This window comes from Rhinatrema bivittatum, chromosome 1, assembly GCF_901001135.1.
Source record: "Rhinatrema bivittatum chromosome 1, aRhiBiv1.1, whole genome shotgun sequence".
Classification (NCBI taxonomy): domain Eukaryota; kingdom Metazoa; phylum Chordata; class Amphibia; order Gymnophiona; family Rhinatrematidae; genus Rhinatrema; species Rhinatrema bivittatum.
Window position 1 is genome coordinate 174,234,405 of NC_042615.1, and position 21,845 is coordinate 174,256,249.

The 21,845-nt window shown below is 42.3% G+C and overlaps 1 protein-coding gene across 2 annotated transcripts in view; it reads right to left on the bottom strand.

The window, feature by feature from the left end:
* Window positions 1-21,845, bottom strand: part of PCDH7 (protocadherin 7) — a 1,075,646-nt gene that overhangs the window by 981,842 nt on the left and 71,959 nt on the right. The window lies entirely within an intron of this gene.

The following is a 21,845-nucleotide window of genomic DNA, read 5'->3' on the forward strand; positions in this document are numbered from 1 at the left end:
CTGGACTGATCTCTGGCTCTTGACCCTTGCTATCCATTGGACTCTCCTTGCTGGCCTCTCGAGACCTCCGGCCTTTCTCCTCAGATAACGACCACGCACCTTTGTATAGTGGGCACTCCTCTGAACTGTCTCTTCTGAGATCCTGTGAGGCCCACTTCAGACCATCTTCCCCTGCACTCCGCCTCCTGGTGGCAGGCGCCCTCCGGGCCTGACTGGAGGGCCATACCAACCCTGCACCTGGCCAAGGGCCCACTCCATGCACAACAGTCTCTTTCCTATTAAAGAGCTAACAGTTCTTGTCTTTTGAATTGATAAGCAGTTAATGTTTTGTTTATACCACATATGCAAGTTCCCTTTTGCCTTTTCCACCCTTCTTGGGATATCCACCCTGTTACAAATTTTTGTATCATGTACAAATAAGCATATTTTTCTCATAAGTCCCTCTATAATGCTGCTAATAAAGATATTTTAAGAACTGGTCCTACCACTGAGCCCTTAGGTAACCCCCTGGTCACTTTAAATTCCTTGACATGAACTTAATTGATCACCACTCTCTGACAGGCCAGTGTAATAACCTGTGCATTACGAGCCTGGGCTCTGAATTTCAGCGCAGTTTTAACACATAAGTTAAAAATATTTTAACTCCCAATACAGTAAGCTAATGCTGTGCTAATGCATTGGGCATTAAAATGTTCATACACTGAGTTAAAATGTGTGTTCAGTGCTGAACACGTATTTTAACTTAGGGAGAGGGGCTGAATGGGCGAGACCTTATAGGAGCATATCTTTTGAGTGTCCTTAATTTAGAAGTGTATCTTAATTGTATGCCTAATTTAGGTGTTTATCTTTTGTTGTGCTCCTAATTTATAAGGCTATCTGGCCATAGTTAGGCTTAAAAAATAAATGCATTGTTGAGCCGCTGCTGCTGTCCTTGCAGGTAGGGAAGGGTGTCCCAGTGGCGGATCCAGCATTAAAAACTTCACTTTACTTTTGACCAGGTATAAAGTTTCTAGTGTTAAGAAAATGTGCTGTCAGCCATCGCACCTCTCTGTTTAGGGAGCAAATTTCCATGAGAGGGTGCTGAGTATAGCCCACATTTTAAAATACATATTTTGTGCAGGTAAAAAAACTCCTTCCTGCATCGGGAGTAAGTTTGCCTGCACAAAAGATTCCTGGGGGAATTCTGCACACAAAAATGTTTACTTCTACGCTCAAAAACTTAAAATTCTGCACAATTCTACATACTTTATATTGGTCAAAATAACACAATATATTAACAGGTAAAAGTGAAGCAATAAGATAGCAAATCAAAAAACAAAAAAACTTCCCATGTTGTATGGCCTTTCCAAAAAAGTTTGGTTTTGGCTTTAAAAGGATGTTATATCATGGAGGAAAAGACCTCAGAACCTCTATGCCTGTTCTAAATAGAACAAAACGGCATTTTCAAAGGTCATCTCAATCATAGGGCCTCATTTTCTAAAGTATCGCAGGCCTGTGATACTTTAAGTAATGGGGGGTGGGGGGCCGAAACGGGGGGCGGTCCTGCGCTAGCCGGCAGCGATCACACTGCCGCGGTGCGATCGCTGCCGGTTTCGCACCCAATAGCACCACCATAGAAGGTGAAGCTATTGGGTGTGAACTAGGATGAGAAAAGGGCCTTACCTTTTCATCGCCCGCGGCGTCTTTGTGGAGTCGGCCCCGGTGACGCCCCGACTCCTCCTCTTCCGAGGCCGACTCCGCCCCCATCTTGATATCTCACGCGATAAGGGACCTTTCGCATGCCATTTGGCTGTATCAAGGCACAAACTTAGTGTAGGTTTTCAAACATCCGTGTGTTTCTCTGCTGCGGAGTGGTTGGAGGTTTTTCAAGACTATGGGCCTTATTTTCCAGACGGATCGCACGCGATAAGGGACCTTTCGCATGCGAAAGGTCCCTTATCGCGTGAGATATCAAGATGGGGGCGGAGTCGGCCCCGGAAGAGGAGGAGTTGTGGCGTCACCGGGGCCGACTCCGCCCCCATCTTGATATCTCACGCGATAAGGGACCTTTCGCATGCGAAAGGTCCCTTATCGCGTGCGATCCGTCTGGAAAATAAGGCCCATAGTCTTGAAAAACCTCCAACTACTCCGCAGCAGAGAAACACACGGATGTTTGAAAACCTACACTAAGTTTGTGCCTTGATACAGCCAAATGGCGAAATGATAGCTGACATCGGCTTGGTTAATGAACAAGTTGTTCTACAGGTTTCATTAAACTGAGTTTGAGAAAGCTCAACTTGGATCGTCAGTAAGAAGTAATACATGAAGGAAATGGATTTGTGCGATATCATGACTCAGATAAGTTACTATTTTTCCTTGCATTGAAAATGTTTTGGATATCCTTTTAAGGATTTTTTTCAGAAGATACAATCTTTTGAGGAGCAATTTAAAGAATTTTTTTCTGGTTAAAGACATGCATCTCTACATTAACTTTAAGCAACCATATGTTATGATATTTTGCTAACTGAATCGAGTGCTTGAGTGATGAACTGTTAAGCACATTTTAGATACAAAATATAGAAAGAAAAAAAAAGAAAAAATATATTTTTTGAAACACTAAAATTGATGAATTGGGTGGTTGGAGGTTTTTCAAGACCTGTGATTAAGATGACCTTTGAAAATGCCATTTTGTTCTATTTAGAATGGGCATAGAGGTTCTGAGGTATTTTTCTCCTTGATATAACATTCTTATAAAGCCAAAAACAAACTTTTTTTGGAAAGGCCATACAACATGTGAAGTTTTTTTGTTTTTTGATTTGCCAAAATAAGACAATATACATGACAGTCTTTAAGTAATAAATGTAAAATGTAATACAGAAAAATATTACTTAAAGATAAAGAATTTTAAATTTTTTGAGCAGAATTTCTCTAGAAGTTCACTGTAAGAGTGTCCTTTCCACTCACTCTCCCTACTCCCCTGGCCACTTTGACCTCTTAGGCCCCATCTCCTCCACCTGCCAGTATCTCTTCCCTCCCCTCTAGGCTCAATCCCTTCCACTCAATCTCCATTTCCAGAGTTTGACCCCACTTTCAGTACTGCCCCACACACAGGCTCCTTCTGTCCCTCTCACATACAGACTCCCTCTCTCTAGTGCACATACACACAAACCCTCATACAGGCTCCCTCTCTCTTCTCACACACATATATCCCCTCATACAGGGTCCCTCTCTCTTGCATCCACACCCACACAGGCTCCCTTTCTCCCTCACACAGGCTACCTATTAGAGATGTGAATCGGAACCGGAATCGGTTCGGATTCCGGTTCAGATTCACATGTGGGTTTTTTCCCATCGGGCCCAATCACGTTTTGTTTATCGGCTGCCCAGCCGATAAACAAAAAAACCAACCCCGACTCTTTAAAAGTAACCCCTTAGCTTCCCCCCAAAAAAACCTTTTTACAGGTACCTGGTGGTCCAGTGGGGGTCCCGGGAGCAATCTCCCGCGATCTCCCGCTCTGGGCCATCCTCCGGCTACTGGGCCGATCTTTGCCCTTACCTTGTGACAGGGTATCCGTGCCATTGGCCAGATCCTGTCACATGGTAGGAGCACTGGATGGGCAGCGCCATCTTGTGCTCCTACCATGTGACAGGGGCTGACCAATGGCACCGGTAGCCCCTGTGACATAGTAAGGGCAAGGCTATCGGCGCCATTTTGGTTCCTGGCACCCGATGGCACGAGTGCAGGAGATCGCTCCTGGACCCCCGCTGGACCCCCAGGGACTTTTGGCCAGCTTGGGGGGGCCTCCTGACCCCCACAAAACTTGCCAAAAGTCCAGCGGGGGTCCGGGAGCGACCTCCTGCACTCGGGCCGTATTGCCAGTATTCAAAATGGCGCCGGCGCTACCTTTGCCCTCACTATGTGACATATGAGGGCAAATTCTGTGCAGAAATGGCAACTCTGCACAGTGGGGGAATTCTGTGCAAATTCTGCGCTCTGCAGTAGCACAGAATTCCCCCAGGCCTAACAAAATGTGCATTTAAATCTGGGTAAAACTGTGTGTTCAGCTGAACACACTTTATTGCATCAGTCTGTAAGTTCTGATGAGGTCATCCAGGACTGTTGGCACCTTTTTTCCCATAAGCTCATTAATAATGCAGACAGGCCTTGCCAAAAGATGCCCTCTAAGCTAGCTCTCCACATTCTATCTGAGTTGGAGGCTAATGTTCTAAACTGGATGGTGTAGTCACCAATTTTCTTGGTTCCCGCTTTAGGCGAACCAATTCAGCGGCTGCAGAGGAAGAACATCCAGGATCATTGAAAATACAGTGGAACTGCTTGAGAAGCTCCACCAGGGGGTTTGTTTCACTCCCAAAGAGGAGATGTCCAGGCTAGAGATGGACTAGCAAGCAAGGACAACATAAATGTTACCTTGGACAATTCAGATGGAAAACTTGTTGCTTGAAGCTCAAAATGTCATAATGCCTCTGTATTGCTCCATGGTGAGACCGCACCTTGAATACTGTGTACAATTCTGGTCGCCGCATCTCAAAAAAGATATAATTGTGATGGAGAAGGTACAGAGAAGGGCTACCAAAATGATAAGGGGACTGGAACAGTTCCCCTTTGAGGAAAGACTAAAGAGGTTAGGACTTTTCAGCTTGGAGAAGAGACGACTGAGGGGGGATATGATAGAGGTGTTTAAAATCATGAGAGGTCTAGAATGGGTAGATGTGAATTGGTTGTTTACTCTTTCAGATAATAGAAAGACTAGGGGGTACTCCATGAAGTTAGCATATGGCACATTTAAAACTAATCGGAGAAAGTTCTTTTTCACTCAACACACAATTAAACTCTGGAATTTGTTGCCAGAAGATGTGGTTAGTGCAGTTAGTATAGCAGTGTTTAAAAAAGGATTGGATAAGTTCTTGGGGGAGAAGTCCATTACCTGCTATTAATTAAGTTGACTTAGATAATAACCACTGCTATTACTAGCAACGGTAACATGGAATAGACTTAGTTTTTGGGTACTTGTCAGGTTCTTATGGCCTGGATTGGCCACTGTTGGAAACAGGATGCTGGGCTTGATGGACCCTTGGTCTGACCCAGTATGGCATGTTCTTATGTTCTTATACATGAGGCATTGGTTGATAAACCTATGACAGATCCTGGGATTTCCATCTTACAGTGGTAGGGAATCCACATGGGGTATAGTGGTCGGCACAGGTGCTAACACAGGTTAAGTCATTACTGGAGGGGTAGACTGTGGATTTGTTTCAGCTGTTCCTGCTGCTACTGCTGAACTTGGTGAGCCAATCTTGGTATGGACTGGACTGGGAGTGAGTCCACCAAACTCATGGCCTCAGCAAACTGTCACAGATGTGAACCCTTGAGCTGTGGCATGGTTGGTGCAACCTAGTAAGTTAATCTACTAGGCCCACGCCGACAGTGGGTGGACCCGCAACTACTAGCATTGGGACTAGGATTTCACCTATACGACCTCCGTTTCTCACAGATCCCTCACAGATCCTCACAGAACTTTGTGTTCCGGGGATGGGCAGGACTTAGGTGAGCTTCCTATAAGGAGCTGTTAAGAGGAGTCAAGTGATGGGCAAAGGTCAGGGCTGATGGCAAGGAAGTAGATTTTGAGTCTAGGCCAAAGTCAGAGGCAGGTGGTGAGCAGGCAAAGACCGGGTTCAAGCTTGGGTCAGAGGCAGGCAGATTTCCAGGAGTGAAGGCAATGTCTTAAGCAAGCGTCAAACCAGAAATCAGGCCAGGATGAACAGACAAGACAAGCACAAAGGACCAGGACACAGGCAGCAGGCAAGGTATCAATGAGGCAGTGCAGGGCAAGGTAACAGAGCACGGCAAGGCAATGCAGAGACAAGGTAACAATGAGACAAGGTAACTCAGAGACAAGGCAAGGTAACATGGAGAGCAACACATACTGCAAGGCAGGAGGACCTGTAAAGGAAGTCCAGAACTAAAGGGTCCTTGGAGCAGCATATTGTCAGATGCTATGTTGGACTCACTTCAGATCAGAGATAAAGGGCATTATATCTATAAGATATGATCGGCACTTTGTGTTTCCATAGCCATCCTATTACTGAGATTTGACTATCAGGTCTGTAGGTCCTTGCCTCCTCCTTGTTCCCACATTTCTGGGGTGGGACTGTATCTGCTGTCCTTCAGTCTCTTGGAACCTCTGCTGACACAAGGACAAACTGAACAGAGCTGTGAAAGGGTACAGTCAAAACTTTCAATGTTGTATATGAACTCTGTCAGATCCCATGGCCTTATGTGCTCTCCTTTGCATAAGTACTTCAGTGTATGCCCCCATTTTCTGCCTTCAGTATGTTGTCTTCCTCCTTCTTCTGTAAATATTGAGGAAAGAACATGCTTAAGATTTCTGCTTGCGGCTAGTCCTCCTCCTCACTAACCCCATTTTCTCCCTTTATCTTAACTATTCCCCCTTTGGGTTTTCACCTCTTGCGTATAGTTAAAGAGGATTTAATCTTCTCCTTCTGTTAGTTGGGCAATTTTACCTTGTGTTTGGGCCTCTGAACATCCAAGTAGCCTCTTTCTTTTTCCTGATATCTACCTAATTCTACCTGATAACCTAAGTAGTTTCTTTCTATTTTCAGAATATTAATCTCTTTGCTCTGGCCACTTCTTTGTAGACAAATGATTTATTTTAGTCACACACATGGGTCATCTGATTGCATTCAGCACTGAAGATTCTTCCAGAGCTTTCTGAAAAGGAATAAAAGCCTTTCACTGTTCCTGCACTGCCACAGTCAAGCAGTACCTATCAGTTCCTTTTTATCCATCAGAGCCATCAGATGTGTCTTCACTGCTGTAGCTCTCTTTTTCTCCTGGCATTTACCATAAAAATCTTAGTTTTCCCCTAGTTAGATTTTTAGCACTTTCTAAATTTTCATTTTCTTTTCAGTGCTCCTGCAGATATAGTCCATGTTTTTTTGTTGTTGCTGTGAGTGCTGTCAGATGGCCACCCAATTAAATATTTTTCTTCTCTTGGACCATGTACTTTAAGAGCAAAATTACTTCATTTGATTTTGCCTCAATTTTCCTCATTATGTACAAGAATTAATTCAGTGGCTTCAAGTTCTTTCCAAAGTGTAAACAGAAGATATTTATCACTGACCATCATGAGGTTTGCTATAAGGACAAGGCCACGATGATTCAGGCTATGGCAACTTCCAAGCCAGAACCAAAGTGGTTCTTGCTTGGAAGATCAGGTTTCTTAACTTTCTTGATGATTAATAAAAGCCAAACACATGAAAGCTAGCATTAAAAGCTTCAGGTGAGGACCATAGACCCAAACCAACTGCTGGTGGCCAGATGGAACCAAACATCCCTCAGCCTCTTCTGGTCCTTGCTAAAAGAGCAGGGCCAGGAATTGAGAGAAAGTTCACGCCTTTCAATCAGGTTGAAACAAGGATTCTGTGCACTTTAGTAGGAGTTACACCATTCTTCAAGCAGAGGCTATGAAGCCTCAGTGTGTCTTTTCAACAAGGTTTTCTTTGACATATGGCTCAAAGAGTAAGGTGGTACAAAAAGCTCCAAACCATTCTAAATAACCAGATACCTGAGGCCTTGTGTTCATGTCAAAATGCTGTTCTAAGGAGAAATACTCATCGTATTTCCTATCAGTGTCCTTAAACCTATAGCTGGATGGACATAGGACTCCTTCTGAGGATTTTTCCTTCCTGGATTATATAAATTGTTTAGTTGCTAGTTGAGTATGAGCTCAGAGCACCTTTTCTCAGCTTCTTCAAATATCTGAATACCCTTAAAGAGTTGATGGCATTACCAGTTCACCTTCTTTTCTAAGACATAGGGAAGAAGATATGAGATAATCCATACACTGTACTCCATATTGGTAAGAAAGCAGATGCAATGTATGGTGTCTAGACAGCTAGGATATAGCAAGCCTTAGCTATCACTCCAGAGTGTGGTGGACAAATCCAACCTGAGAAGGGCCAAGAAGCCAAAGATTTATGCTTCAGGACTCCCTAAGACATAATCCTCACATGCTGGATCTGTTCAGGAAGAAGCATTATCAGAACACTATGATCCAGCCTTGCATAGCATCCTACCAGATTCAAATGACAAAATACTTGCATATAATCCTGGAAGAGATCTAGGAATTCACAGAGTTTCTCCTTTAAGAGAAACAGGAGGAGTCCCATCACCTGATGGAGAGTGGTGGAATGTGAGAAACAGCTGGTTCACATTACTTATAATACTTTTGAATTAGCTTCCTTGAGCATCTGCCATGGCTACTGATGCTCACAGACTCATTGTTGTGAGCCTTGAGCCTTCATAATGATGTGCAGGAAAGACTCACAGATATTTATTTATTTATAAGCATTTGATATTCCACCTTTTCTTAAAGGTAGGCCCAAAGCAGATTACATAAAGTAATAATACATAGAGTACATAAATAATGGATTGGATATATATGAATATGATAAATATAAAGCAGATTTCTAGTAAGGAGTGGGTGCATTAGATAGGAAAAAGGATGTGGCTGCAGTGGAGTGACAATATATATTGAGTCAGTTGGATTGAAGTAGCCTGGAAGTGAACAAACCTAGTGGGATTCCCAGCCTGTATCTCCAAAATGTATCTAAAATCCTTCTGTCCTTGAGAAAGAAATCCACCAGGTGGACTTATTAGTTTAAAAAAAAATAGGTCAGTCATCTGAAATGAGGTAAAAGTCCAGATTCCTTCTTGTCACACCTTCTTTAATGCCTTCTACATCTTTCAGCCTCTAGTCTCAGTGTAACTAGCACTTATCACCAGCATGAAAAAGGAAAGTACATTTCTATGCAATCTCTGTGTTTCAAATTCAGGTGAGACTTGCTTCAGTTGAAGCCTCCTATTAAACAACTCTACAATTGTTTTTATTTGTAACCACTATGTTCATTTGGTGATCACATTTTATAATATTGTGTATTATTGTATTCTGCCCTGCCATGAACATCTTCTGAATTAAATAAATAAAGGTGTTCTGGCTTGGAAGGAGGAATAGCCTAGTGGTTAGAGCAGTGGACTATAGACCAGGGTTCGAGTCCTGCTTTCGCTCCTTGTGACCTTGGGCAAGTCACTTTACCCTCCATTGCCTCAGGTACAAAAAACTTAGATTAAAAGCCCTCTGGGGATAGGGAAATACTGACAGTACCTGAATGTAAACCAGTGTGATATCTCAATTGAGATCAAATGTCGGTATATTAAAATAAATAATTTATATTAGGAAATTTCATTTTACAAGTACATGAGAAATCCCTCACTACTTTCATGTGAGGAATTCAATGTCTGTTTTGGGATGGGACCAATTGGAGCATGGTTCTACTCATAAATGTGGTCACTACTGGAAATAATCTTTTAGAATCACGCCTTTTTTTTTTTTTTACCATGGTTGGCCCATTCTGTTCATTGATATAGTACCTTGGTCAGATCATTGTTTACTTTTGCTGACCTAACCTTTCTCTTTTTCTCAAAATTTTTACTTGACTAGAGATAAATATATCCTCAAGAGAGGACATATTGAAATTGGTCGATTGCAAGTCCAATTGATCCTGCTCTTAACTAACCTGAACCCCACAGATATAACATCTGCAGCTGATGCTTGGTCAGAAATACTACTAAGAGTCATTGATGAGTTAACTCCTATAAAAATAATTTCCCAATGGTGCTTATTAGGGATGTGAATCGTTTTAGGACGATTAAAATTATCGTCCGATAATTTTAATATCGTCTTAAACCGTTATGGAACACAATACAATAGAGATTCTAACGATTTATCATTATAAATCATTAGAATCGTGAGCCGGCACACTAAAACCCGCTAAAACCCATCCCCGACCCTTTAAATTAAATCCCCCACCCTCCCGAACCCCCCCCAAATAACTTAAACATTTCCTTGCCAAATCCTACCTCCTTCAATCCCCCCCCCCCCCGAACCCCCCCCCCCCCAAATGACTTAAATTACCTGGGGGTCCGGAACGGAAGCGGTCTGGAACGGGCTCCTGCTACTGAATCTTGTTGTCTTCGGCCGGCGCCATTTTCCAAAATGGTGCCGAAAAATGGCGGCGGCCATAGACCAACAGGATTCGACGGCAGGAGGTCCTTCCGGACCCCCTGCTGGACTTTTGGCAAGTCTTGTGGGGGTCAGGAGGCCCCCCCCCCAAGCTGGCCAAAAGTTCCTGGAGGTCCAGCGGGGGTCAGGGAGCGATTTCCCGCCGCGAATCATTTTCCGTACGGAAAATGGCGCCGGCAGGAGATCGACTGCAGGAGGTCGTTCAGCGAGGCGCCGGAACCCTCGCTGAACGACCTCCTGCAGTCGATCTCCTGCCGGCTGCCATTTTCCGTACGGAAAACTGATTCGCGGCGGGAAATCGCTCCCTGACCCCCGCTGGACCTCCAGGAACTTTTGGCCAGCTGGGGGGGGGCCTCCTGACCTCCACAAGACTTCCCAAAAGTCCAGCGGGGGTCCGGAAGGACCTCCTGCCGTCGAATCCTGTTGGTCTATGGCCGCCGCCATTTTTCGGCGCCATTTTGGAAAATGGCGCCGGCCGAAGACAACAAGATTCAGTAGCAGGAGCCCGTTCCGGACCGCTGCCATTCCGGACCGCCGCTGGACCACCAGGTAATTTAAGTCATTTGGGGGGGGGGTTCGGGAGGGTGGGGGATTTAATTTAAAGGGTCGGGGGTGGGTTTTAGCGGGTTTTAACGATTTTAACGATATATCACGATATTTTACCCCCCCAAACGGCAACAATATGATTCCCTCCCCCTCCCAGCCGAAATCGATCGTTAAGACGATCGAGGACACGATTCACATCTCTAGTGCTTATATAATGCGCCTTGATTCATATCTGCATTAAGAAGGCCAAGTACATTTTGCTTCGAGCTAGATGTCTTTGATGTTTGTTTCATTCATCTTCTGACCTAGAAGCATATATCATGTAGCTAGGGAGGCACAGTTATGTGACTGGCAAGGCCAAAAAGTCATATAATTTGTCAACACCCCAGCTAGTTTGGAACAGCTCCCATGATCTCTTTTGAAGAGTTAAATACTTAGCTTCAGCTTTAGATAAGTCCGAACAAAAAGATAGCATCTTACCTTCTCCTTCATGCTGCAAGGAACTTGCACAGTTTTTTTTTTCAGAGAAAATAAGGAGTATCTGTGCAAGGTTTTCATCTGAAGCTAGCAGGTCAATGATTCTGTTGAGGAGTGGTGAGACAAAATGGGAGCCTTGTCATTAGAGAAAAGACCATCCAAATCATGGTGGCCAATGCCAATTCCTCCTCTTGTCTGCCAAATCTCTTTGTGACCATATTACTTAAAGTACTGCAAGCTGATATTAGCTACTTTAAATTTAAGGTTGTTAACTCTTTACTGACAGAAAGTCATTTGCCAGCTAATTTAAAGCAGGCATCTGTTGAAAACGCCATCCTTACACCCATCTAACTTTGATAATTATCATCACATTTCATCTCTGCCCTTTCTGACAAAGATAATTGAGTCTGCAGTCCTGAAATAGTCAAATGATTTTATTGAGGAGCATTGCATTTTAGATCAATACCAATTTGGCTTTCAGAAGTCATTTAGCTGAGAGTCTCTCTTGCTGTCTGTTCTTGAGACATTTAGATACAGATTTGATTGTGGACAAAGCTAGGTACTAGTTCTGCTTGACATTTCTGTGGCCTTTGACTCCCTTAGTCACCAGATTTTACTATCTTGTCTGAGTGATTTGGGGGTCTCAGGTGTCATACTGTAATGGTTTGCATTCTATCTTTTAGATAATATTCATCAGGTCAGAACCGAGTCTTTTGCATCCTTGTGGCATGCAATTAACATGGGAGGTTCCACAGGGCTTGGCCCTGCCAGCAGCTCTGTTTAACATCTATATGATCCCAATCTTAGGATTAAGAGCTGGCTACAGACTGCATGCTAGAATATCCAGTTGTTTATACCTAGGATGCCTACATGGTCTACTTAGTATCTATTTGTCTCTCTGTAGTGAAGCAGTGGTTGTTCCAAATAAGCTAGGCCTCAATGTTGAAATAAACAAATTTCCATCTGATAGTAATATAGTAAATTACAGGAAATAAAGACCAATAGTACATCAAGTTGCTTATAATAGTAACTGCCACTCTGGGGAGTTTCCTCCCCCATGCCTTCTATTAAAGGTAGTAACTGCTGCTCCATGCATGTTAATCCTCCCCCTAACCCCCCATTCCTTCTGTTATGGATTACAACTGATTTTTTTGTGCTTTTTGGCAGATTACATTCAGGAACTAGAGTTATTTCCCTGTCCCCAGAGGGTTTATAATCAAAGTTTTTAGCTGAGGCAATGAAATATAAAGTGACTTGCCTAAGGTCACAAGAAGCAATAGTGAGATTTGAACCCTGGTGGCCTGGTTTGTATACTGCTGTGCTAAGCACTAGGCTACTTCTCCACTCCATGCAACTTAACTGCCCCCCCCCCCCCCCCTTGCCCTCTGTTAAGGTTATTAACTGCCACTCCATGCATGTTATCCCTCCATGTCTTCTATTAAAAGTAGCAACTACTGCTCCATGCACATTATCCCCCATGCCTTCTTTTAAGGATAGTAACTGTCACTCCATGGTTATTACCCCCTTGCAGAAATGTTATACCAAAAGCTAATATAGTTTACCCTAGTTCTTCATTCCTATTCTCTAGCCTCTGAGGATCCCATGCCCTTTTGAATTCCAATGCTAGTCATGTCTTCAACACCTTTTCAGAGAGAGCATTCCAGATATCCTCTACCCTCTCTATGAAGAAATATTTTCTGATGTTGGTTTTCAGTCAAATCCCCCCTCCCCCCCCCACACACACACTCACAGACTTTCATATCATAACCCTTAGTTCTACATTTTCTTTTCCAATGGAAAATGTCTGAAGTTTATGCATCATTAACACTTTTCAGGTATTTGAATATATGTATTATATCTTCCCTGCAACTCCTCTCCTCCAGGGTATATATATAGATTCTTCAGCCTCTCCCCATAGATCTTCTGATACAGGCCCAACACCATTTTGATCACCCTTCTCTGCACCAATTCCAATCTGCCTCTATCCTTTTGGAAATATGGTGTCCAAAACTGAACACAATACTCCAGGTGAGGCCTCACCAAATACCTGTTCAAGGGCCAAAGCACCTCTTTTTTTCTGCTGGTTATTCCTCTCTCTATGCAGCCCAGCATCCCTCTGGTTTTAATCACTGCCTTGACACATTGCTTGGTTGCCTTCAGATCTCCAGACACTATTACCTAAGATTCTTCTTCTGGACTGTGCATATTAGGGTATCCCCCTCCCCCCCGTTTGCAGAGTGCACTGGAAAAAGGGGTTCATACAGTTCCCAGTGCTGTCCATTACTGTCCCAGACCTCCCTTTCACTCAAACATGCCTACCACAGCCCACTTGGAATCCGTGGTTCATTCAGTAGGGGAAAGGTTCAATCTTCTGGGCCTCTGGTGTCGTAGTGGGTAACACAGTTTCTGGCATTACCTCTCACCCATCTCGATCATGATGGTCACTATACACTTGCAAAATTGATCTTCTCAAAGGACAAAGGCACCAGTAAATGTGATGTTTAACTGAAAAGTATTTACTTTCATTTAAAAAGAATGATCCAGAATAAAATTGCCAGAATCATGAATAGCAAGATGAAAATCATGACAAAAAAAAGCTATGGTTTCTTTGTCCATGGTGTAAAATATGTTCCTTTTCCCTTTTCTAACTAAACCAATGTCTTCTTCTAAAATCCCTTCCCTCTGGAGGGCAGAGTAGTTCTTTTCAAACCAGCACCCAAGGAAAGGTAGAAAGGAAAAATTTCTTTGTTCAAAATTAGATATCACCAAACTTTCTCAACACTTATCCCAAAACATCCTCACCTTTTGCTATTCACTGGGCACAAAGGTGAAGACCATAAACCCAGGCCTTTCAGAACAGGAGTTTGCCTATAGGTCAGGAACAGGATCACAGAGTCACACTAGCAGAAATTCAAAATCACAGAGCATATAGAAAGACATGGTTTAATGGAACACAGTCAACATGGATTTACCCAAGGGAAGTCTTCCCTAACAAATCTGCTTCATTTTTTTTGAAGGAGTTAATAAACATGTGGATAAAGGTGAACTGGTAGATGTAGTGTATTTGGATTTTCAGAAGGCGTTTGACAAAGTCCCTCATGAGAGGCTTCTAAGAAAACTAAAAAATCATGGGATAGGAGACAATGTTCTTTTGTGGATTACAAACTGGTTAAAAGACAGGAAACAGAGAGTAGGATTAAATTGTCAATTTTCTCAGTGGAAAAGGGTAAACAGTGGAGTGCCTCAGGGATCTGTTCTTGGACCGGTGCTTTTCAATATATTTATAAATGATCTGGAAAAGAATACCCCAGAGTTCTGAAGGAACTAAAAAATGAAATTTCAGACCTATTAGTAAAAATGTGTAACTTATCTTTAAAATCATCCATTGTACCTGAAGACTGGAGGATAGCAAATGTAACCCCAATATTTAAAAAGGGCTCCAGGGGCGATCCGGGAAACTACATACCGGTTAGCCTGACTTCAGTGCCAGGAAAAATAGTGGAAAGTGTTCTAAACATCAAAATCACAGAACATATAGAAAGACATGGTTTAATGGAACAAAGTCAGCATGGCTTTACCCAGGACAAGTCTTGCCTCACAAATCTGCTTCACTTTTTTGAAAGAGTTAATAAACATGTGGATAAAGGTGAACCTGTAGATGTAGTGTACTTGGATTTTCAGAAGGCATGTGACAAAGTTCCTCATGAGAGGCTTCTAGGAAAAGTAAAAAGTCATTGGATAGGTGGCGATGTCCTTTCATGGATTGCAAACTGGCTAAAAGACAGGAAACAGAGAGTAGGATTAAATGGACAATTTTCTCAGTGGAAGGGAGTGGACAGAGGAGTGCCTCAGGGATCTGTATTGGGACCCTTACTTTTCAATATATTTATAAATGATCTGGAAAGAAATACGACGAGTGAGATAATCAAATTTGCAGATGACACAAAATTGTTCAGAGTAGTTAAATCACAAGCAGATTGTGATAAATTGCAGGAAGAGCTTGTGAGACTGGAAAATCGGGCATCCAAATGGCAGATGAAATTTAATGTAGATAAGGGAAAGGTGATGCATATAGGGAAAAATAACCCATGCTATAATTACACAATGTTGGGTTCCATCTTAGGATAACACATTGAAATTGTTGGTTCATTGTGCTGCGGCAGTCAAAAAAGCAAACAGAATGTTGGGAATTAATAGAAAGGGAATGGTGAATAAAACGGAAAATGTCATAATGCCTCTGTATCGCTCCATGGTGAGAATGCACCTTGAATACTGTGTACAATTCTGGTCGCCGCATCTCAAAAAAGATATAATTGCAATGGAGAAGGTACAGAGAAGGGCTACCAAAATGATAAGTGGAATGGAACAACTCCCCTATGAGGAAAGACTAAAGAGGTTAGGACTTTTCAGCTTGGAGAAGAGATGACTGAGGGGGGATATGATAGAGGTGTTTAAAATCATGCGAGGTCTAGAACGGGTAGATGTGAATCAGTTATTTACTCTTTCGGATAGTAGAAAGACTAGGGGGCACTCCGTGAAGTTAGCATGGGGCACATTTAAAACTAATCGGAGAAAGTTCTTTTTAACTCAACGCACAATTAAACTCTGGAATTTGTTGCCAGAGGATGTGGTTAGTGCAGTTAGTATAGCTGTGTTTAAAAAAGGATTGGATAAGTTCTTGGAGGAGAAGTCCATTACCTGCTATTAAGTTCACATAGAGAATAGCCACTGCCATTAGCAGTGGTAACATGGAATAGACTTAGTTTTTGGGTACTTGCCAGGTTCTTATGGCCTGAATTGGCCACTGTTGGAAACAGGATGCTGCGCTTGATGGACCCTTGGTCTGACCCAGTATGGCATTTTCTTATGTTCTTATGAGTGAGGTTATCAAATTTGTGGATGATGCAAAATTATTCAGATTAGTTAAATCACAAGCAGATTGTGATATATTACAGGACCTAATGAGACTGAAAGGTTGTGCATCCAAATGGCAGATGAAATTTAATGTAGACAAGTGCAAGGTGTTGCATATAGGGAAAAATATTCCTTGCTGTAGTTACACGATGTTAGGTTCCATATTAGGAGCTACCACCCAGGAAAGAGATCTGGCATCATAGTGGATAATACTTTGAAATTGTAGGCTCAGTGCAGCAGTCAAAAAAGCAAACAGAATATTAGGAATTATTAGGAAGGGAATTGTTAATAAAACGGAACATATCATAATGCCTCTGTATTGCTCCATGGTGAGACCACACCTTGAATACTATGTGCAATTTTGGTTGCCACATCTCCAAAAAGTTATAGTTGCAATGGAGAAGGGCAACCAAAATGATAAAGGGGATAGAACAGCTCCTCTATGAGAAAAGGCTGAAGAGGTTAGGGCTGTTCAGCTTGGAGAAGAGACGGCTGAGGGGGGGATATGATAGAGGTCTTTAAGATCATGAGAGGTCTTGAATGAGTAGATGTGAATCGGTTATTTACACTTTCGGATAATACACTTTCTAAAAATAGCACATCTCACCTCCACCAGGGCTAGAGCTCTTTCTATAGCAGGCCCTATGCGATGGAACTCCATGCCCATGACGCTCCGATTAGAATCCTGCCCAATTAAATTTAGATCTAAATTAAAGACTTGGCTTTTCCATCAAGCCTACCCTGACTAATCTAACTCCCTCTGTGAATCCCAGATCTGCCACTGTATAATATGCTTTTGTGAACCCCAGAACTGCTATTGTATATTGCACCGGTTTTTTTTTCTTCCCTGTTCCCCTCCCTGCATAGCATTAATTCTTGCCCCCCTTTGGAATATGTAACTTACCTTCTGTAACTCCCCCTGTATAGCATCAACCCTGCCCCCCTTGGATTATGTAATTTACCATTTGCCATTTGAACTCATTTTATCCCTCTAGATATAGTTACTTATATATATATATATAGTTGCTCTTCATTCGTTGTTGAATCTATTTAACCAATGTTTACATTCCTATTTTTCTTGCCTCTGCTTTAGTTATTCTATTCAGTCATCTTTCCTTTACCCGTTATAATGTATTTTCCTTGCTTTTGGTTAATATGTGAACCGACATGATGTGCCTTTCTATTAATGTTGGTATATAAAAATTACTAAATAAATAAATAAATAAATAAATAAATAAATAAATAGGGGCACTCCATGAAGTTAGCAAGTAGCACATTTAAGTCTAATCAGAGAAAATTCTTTTTCACTCAATGCACAATTAAGCTCTGGAATTTGTTGCCAGAGGATGTGGTTAGTGCAGTTAGTATAGCTGGGTTTAAAAAAGTTTTAGAAAGGTTCTTGGAGGAGAAGTCCATTAACTGTTATTATTCAAGTTGACTTAGGGAATAACATCTGGTATTACTGGCATCGGTAGCATGGCATTTTCTTGGTGTTTGGGTAATTGCTAGGTTCTTGTGGCCTGGTATGGCCTCTGTTGGAAATAGGATTCTGGGCTTGATGGACCCTTGGTCTGACACAGCATGGCAATTTCTTATGTTCTTATGTTCTTAACTGCCACTCTAAATTCTTGTGAATTCAAGTACCTGACCTGGAAGTTTGCATTTTTGGTGACAGTCTGCAGAGTAATTGCGTTCCATACCCCAGTGATTTATTCAGCATACATATACCAAATTTCATCATAATGCGGTGGTGCTCTGCACACTTCCTAAATTCCTGCCTCTGGTGAGGTTGGATTTTCTCTTTAACCAGTTGAAGTCTAACATGAACCAAAGTACCACGTTTACTAGATCCCTATTATTCCCTTACAATGAAGTCAGAGACAATGTCTACATTTTTTCGTGTCAGGTAGAGTGTAGCATCTCCCAAGTAAGCTCTTAAACTAGAAACCTAAGGAATATCCCTTGTAGGGCATTCAGAACTTCTCCACTCCCACCTAACACTGCAGCAGGTATGCTCCAGTCCTTATTTAGTAGACTGAAGTCACCTACCAGAAGAGCCTTTCCTTTCTTTGTTATCTTGATGTCTGAATTTACTTTTCTTTTTATTTAAATCTTGTTTATTAATTTTTATAACACAAAATACATTAACCGTTAACATCCTTATAGGCTATATAGAATTATACTGTTTCTAAATCTGCCAATATCACATATACAATTTTTCTTCCCTTTTTGTGGAGGTCTATATATACCTCCCATGTACAAAGGAACTTTTCAGGTTTTACCAGATCAACCCACAGTTCTTCTAGTTCCCCCTATGTTTCAGTGGCTCCCTTTGTGTTACTAAAATACAGAGCTACTTCTATACCACTTTTCCTTATTCTGTCTCTTCTAAATAATATCCTGGATGGACATATCCCAATCCCAATTTCCATTACAGCAAGAGTAAGTGATTCCAACCACCTATAAGTCTGTTGCTAACAGGGGTAGCTAGCAGGTCTGCAATTTTGTTAAAACTCCCCAGTCTCCAGTGTTCCCAAAATGTTCTTCCCTGCAAATCTTTCAACAATGAATAGAAATTCTGCATGTTGACAATTCTTCCTACTCCCATGTCATCTGCAGGTAGTAATTCCATGAACATCACAAATATAGCATCTGTTCAAACCCCTCTCTAACTCCAAAAATGCTTTTGGATCTTTATTAGTTCATTAGTTAGCCAAGTCACAAGATTCCTTTTCACATTTTTCTAACTAATCGCTGGATTTTCTGGCCTTTCCTGCATGCTTAGGAACCCAGAAGCCAATAACTTTCCCTTTCCAACTGTACTAGGGATTTGCATTCATTTGAAATGACAGACGACAATGTCAGCATTGACATAGACATTGCTCATGTCATTTCTTATCATTTTCAGAAAGCGATAGAAAAACCCCCACTAATTTTGTGTTTTTTCTTCTATTGTTTAAGTGTGCAACTTTCCTGAATAGTGCATACTATTCGGAAACAGTATGCACTATTTTACAAATAGTGCCCACAATTCAGAAATCGTGCATACTCTTTCCAAAATGCAAAATAATGGAAAAAAATGGGAATACATTAACAAAAATGAAAATCTATCACCAAACAACACAAAGCATTATTTGGCCTTCATACTTAGGGGTAGATTTTCAAAGGGTTGCGCACGTAAGATATGTGCGCAACCCCCGAAAACCTCCCCCTGCCTCCCCCTGTGCACACTGAGCCTATCTTGCATAGGTTCGGTGGCGCGCGCAAGCCCCGGGACGCGCGTAAGTCCCGGGGCTTCGAATAAGGGGCTGGCTGGAGGCGTGGCCGGGGGTGTGGCAGTGGGATGGGGCGTGGCCGGGGACATGGTAGCGATCCATGGGCAGGGCATGAGGCATGATGGCGGTCCGGGGGCAGGACCAAGTGCTCCGGCACAGAGGCAGGCGGTCTGGGGGGGCGGGGCCGAGTACTCCGGCCAGAGGCAGGCGTAACTCCACGAAATAAGGTGGGGGGGATTTAGTTAGGGCTGGGGGGTGGGTTAGATAGGGGAAGGGAGGGAAAGGTGGGGGGGGGGACAAAAAAAAAAGTTCCCTCCAAGGCTGCTCCAATTTCGGAACGGCCTCGGAGGGAATGGAGGCAGGCTGCTCGGCTCGACGAGCGCAGGTTGCACAATTGTGCACCCCCCTGCGTGCGCCGACCCTGGATTTTATAACATGTGCGCAGCAACACACGCATGTTATAAAATTGGGTGTAGATTTGTTTGCGCCGAGTTGCGCGAACAAATCTGCACCCTCGCATAAGTTTAAAGATTTGCCCTTTAGTGTGGCCAATTGTCCGGTTTTGGACCAGACAGACTAGTTTTTAAACTAATTGGGCAGTGTCCAGTCTGTTACATGGACCCTTGCCTAACCCAGCATTTAGAAGAAGAGGGGATGATCGGCAGACTCCAACCCGCCCCATGAAAGTGGCCAAAGGAGGAAGACACATGTCACTCAGCAATCTTGCAAATCAGTTCACTCCCCTTTGGTGAGGGGTAGATGCGTCAGCCAATCAGCCATGGTGCTATGCAGTCAACAGAAGGAGGTGCAGACCGGTACTAGGAGTTCATGTGTCTGTCTGTCAGTGAGATTAATAGAGCTGAGATGCCATGGAGGAACACCTGCAGGCTGTGAAGACACAGGGTGATGGTGCATCGGACTTGTACACCGTTTCTGTATCGGCACCAGGTGCAAGTGAATTCCGATGGGAAGACCTGGTCTGAGAGAGAGAGAGAGAGCATGTGCTTGCCTTTTTGTATGAGAGAGAAAGGGAGAAAGTGAGAGAATGTATGTAAGAGAGCAGGAATTGCAGGAACTGGGGGGTACTTAATTTGAATGCAGGTTGAAAGGCATTGGGAGCAAATTTATGCAAATGAGGGGTCCTTTCCCCCCATCCAAAGCCAGTCCAAGTCTGGAAAATTTGGCCACCCTACTCCTACCGATGGAGTGATTTATCAAATTTTTTTTTCTCTTTTGGGTACCTCTAGTAGCTCTTTCCATGCCTTTTGTATGGAGGATCATTATTTCAAATATGTAGTAACTATAACTAGAAATAAGTTTGAGCAGCAGAAATATTATATATTGCTCTAAAAACTCATTCATTCTAAAAGGAAATATGTTTATTTTCAATTCTTCCCAAAATAGCCAATGATTTGCTCTGAATTTTTTTTTTTAAGTTTTTAGGTATTTCCCTCATATCTTTTCTGCTATCTAAAAAAACTGCCTTTGCTTGTTGTCAAATATCATAAGGAACAGCAACTGCTCAGTACATCGGCTGCAAACATACTAATTACCACCTTGTCCACCTTCACAGTTTCCTTACTCCTTCCACTTTAGCTTCTTTTTGAAGATGCAACTCGTTTGATTTTTGGAGCACCTTATAGTTAGATTTCTCTTGTTCTCTGTGATTTAATGCAGTTCCTATATACCTACTGCACATGCCCTCTTCCAATTCTCAACTATGATATGCAACAGAAGTTATATCTTAGCTCTTACTCATTTTTTTATTGCTTCTCTCTTTTTAATCATCCTTTAGGATCAGCCAAGCACTTTTCTTTCTTGTATCCTTTTTATTCCTTTACACTCTTGTCAGTATTCATTTTGATCCTTCTCTGATCCATGGTAAAAGATTATTGAAGCTTCACCATTTGTTCCTTGCTGCTTACATTTCCTTTCCTTTAATATTCATCTTTATTTTCTATTTTTGTTTATAATAACAATTCTCATAATACCTGGCCACATACAGTGCCTTCATCTAAAGCAGGTTCCCATTATACTTCAAAATTTATTCTTCAGAAATATGCATACTATGGGGTAGCAAATCTGTGCCTCAATTATATAATGGCTTGCATAGGAGAGATGGAGAAGAAACATCAGCATTAATAGTGTCCAATTTCAGTTAGACAAAATGAGATACAGGGAACTAAAATGACTTGCCCATGCACCCTAGAGGCTGCCACTACTATGCCAACAAACTGTACGGAGTATGATCCTCAGAACAAGTGCCCTCCAATCCACAGATTGGTAAGGGTTCATAGATCCACATGGAGATGCTGTCTAGAAGATGGATGACAAAAAGAAAAATAAAAAAGAGAAAAAAAAAAAAAAAGTTCCCAAGTGTGTATAAGAAATCAGCAGGAGAGCAAGAGTTGATCTCATGAGTCTCTAGCTTTCCTGACTTGAAGTAATCATTAGTGCAAGTCATCCCTTTAGCCATCAGATTATTGCATTCTAAATAGCTAACGTCACGTTTTTTAATCTTTCTTCATTG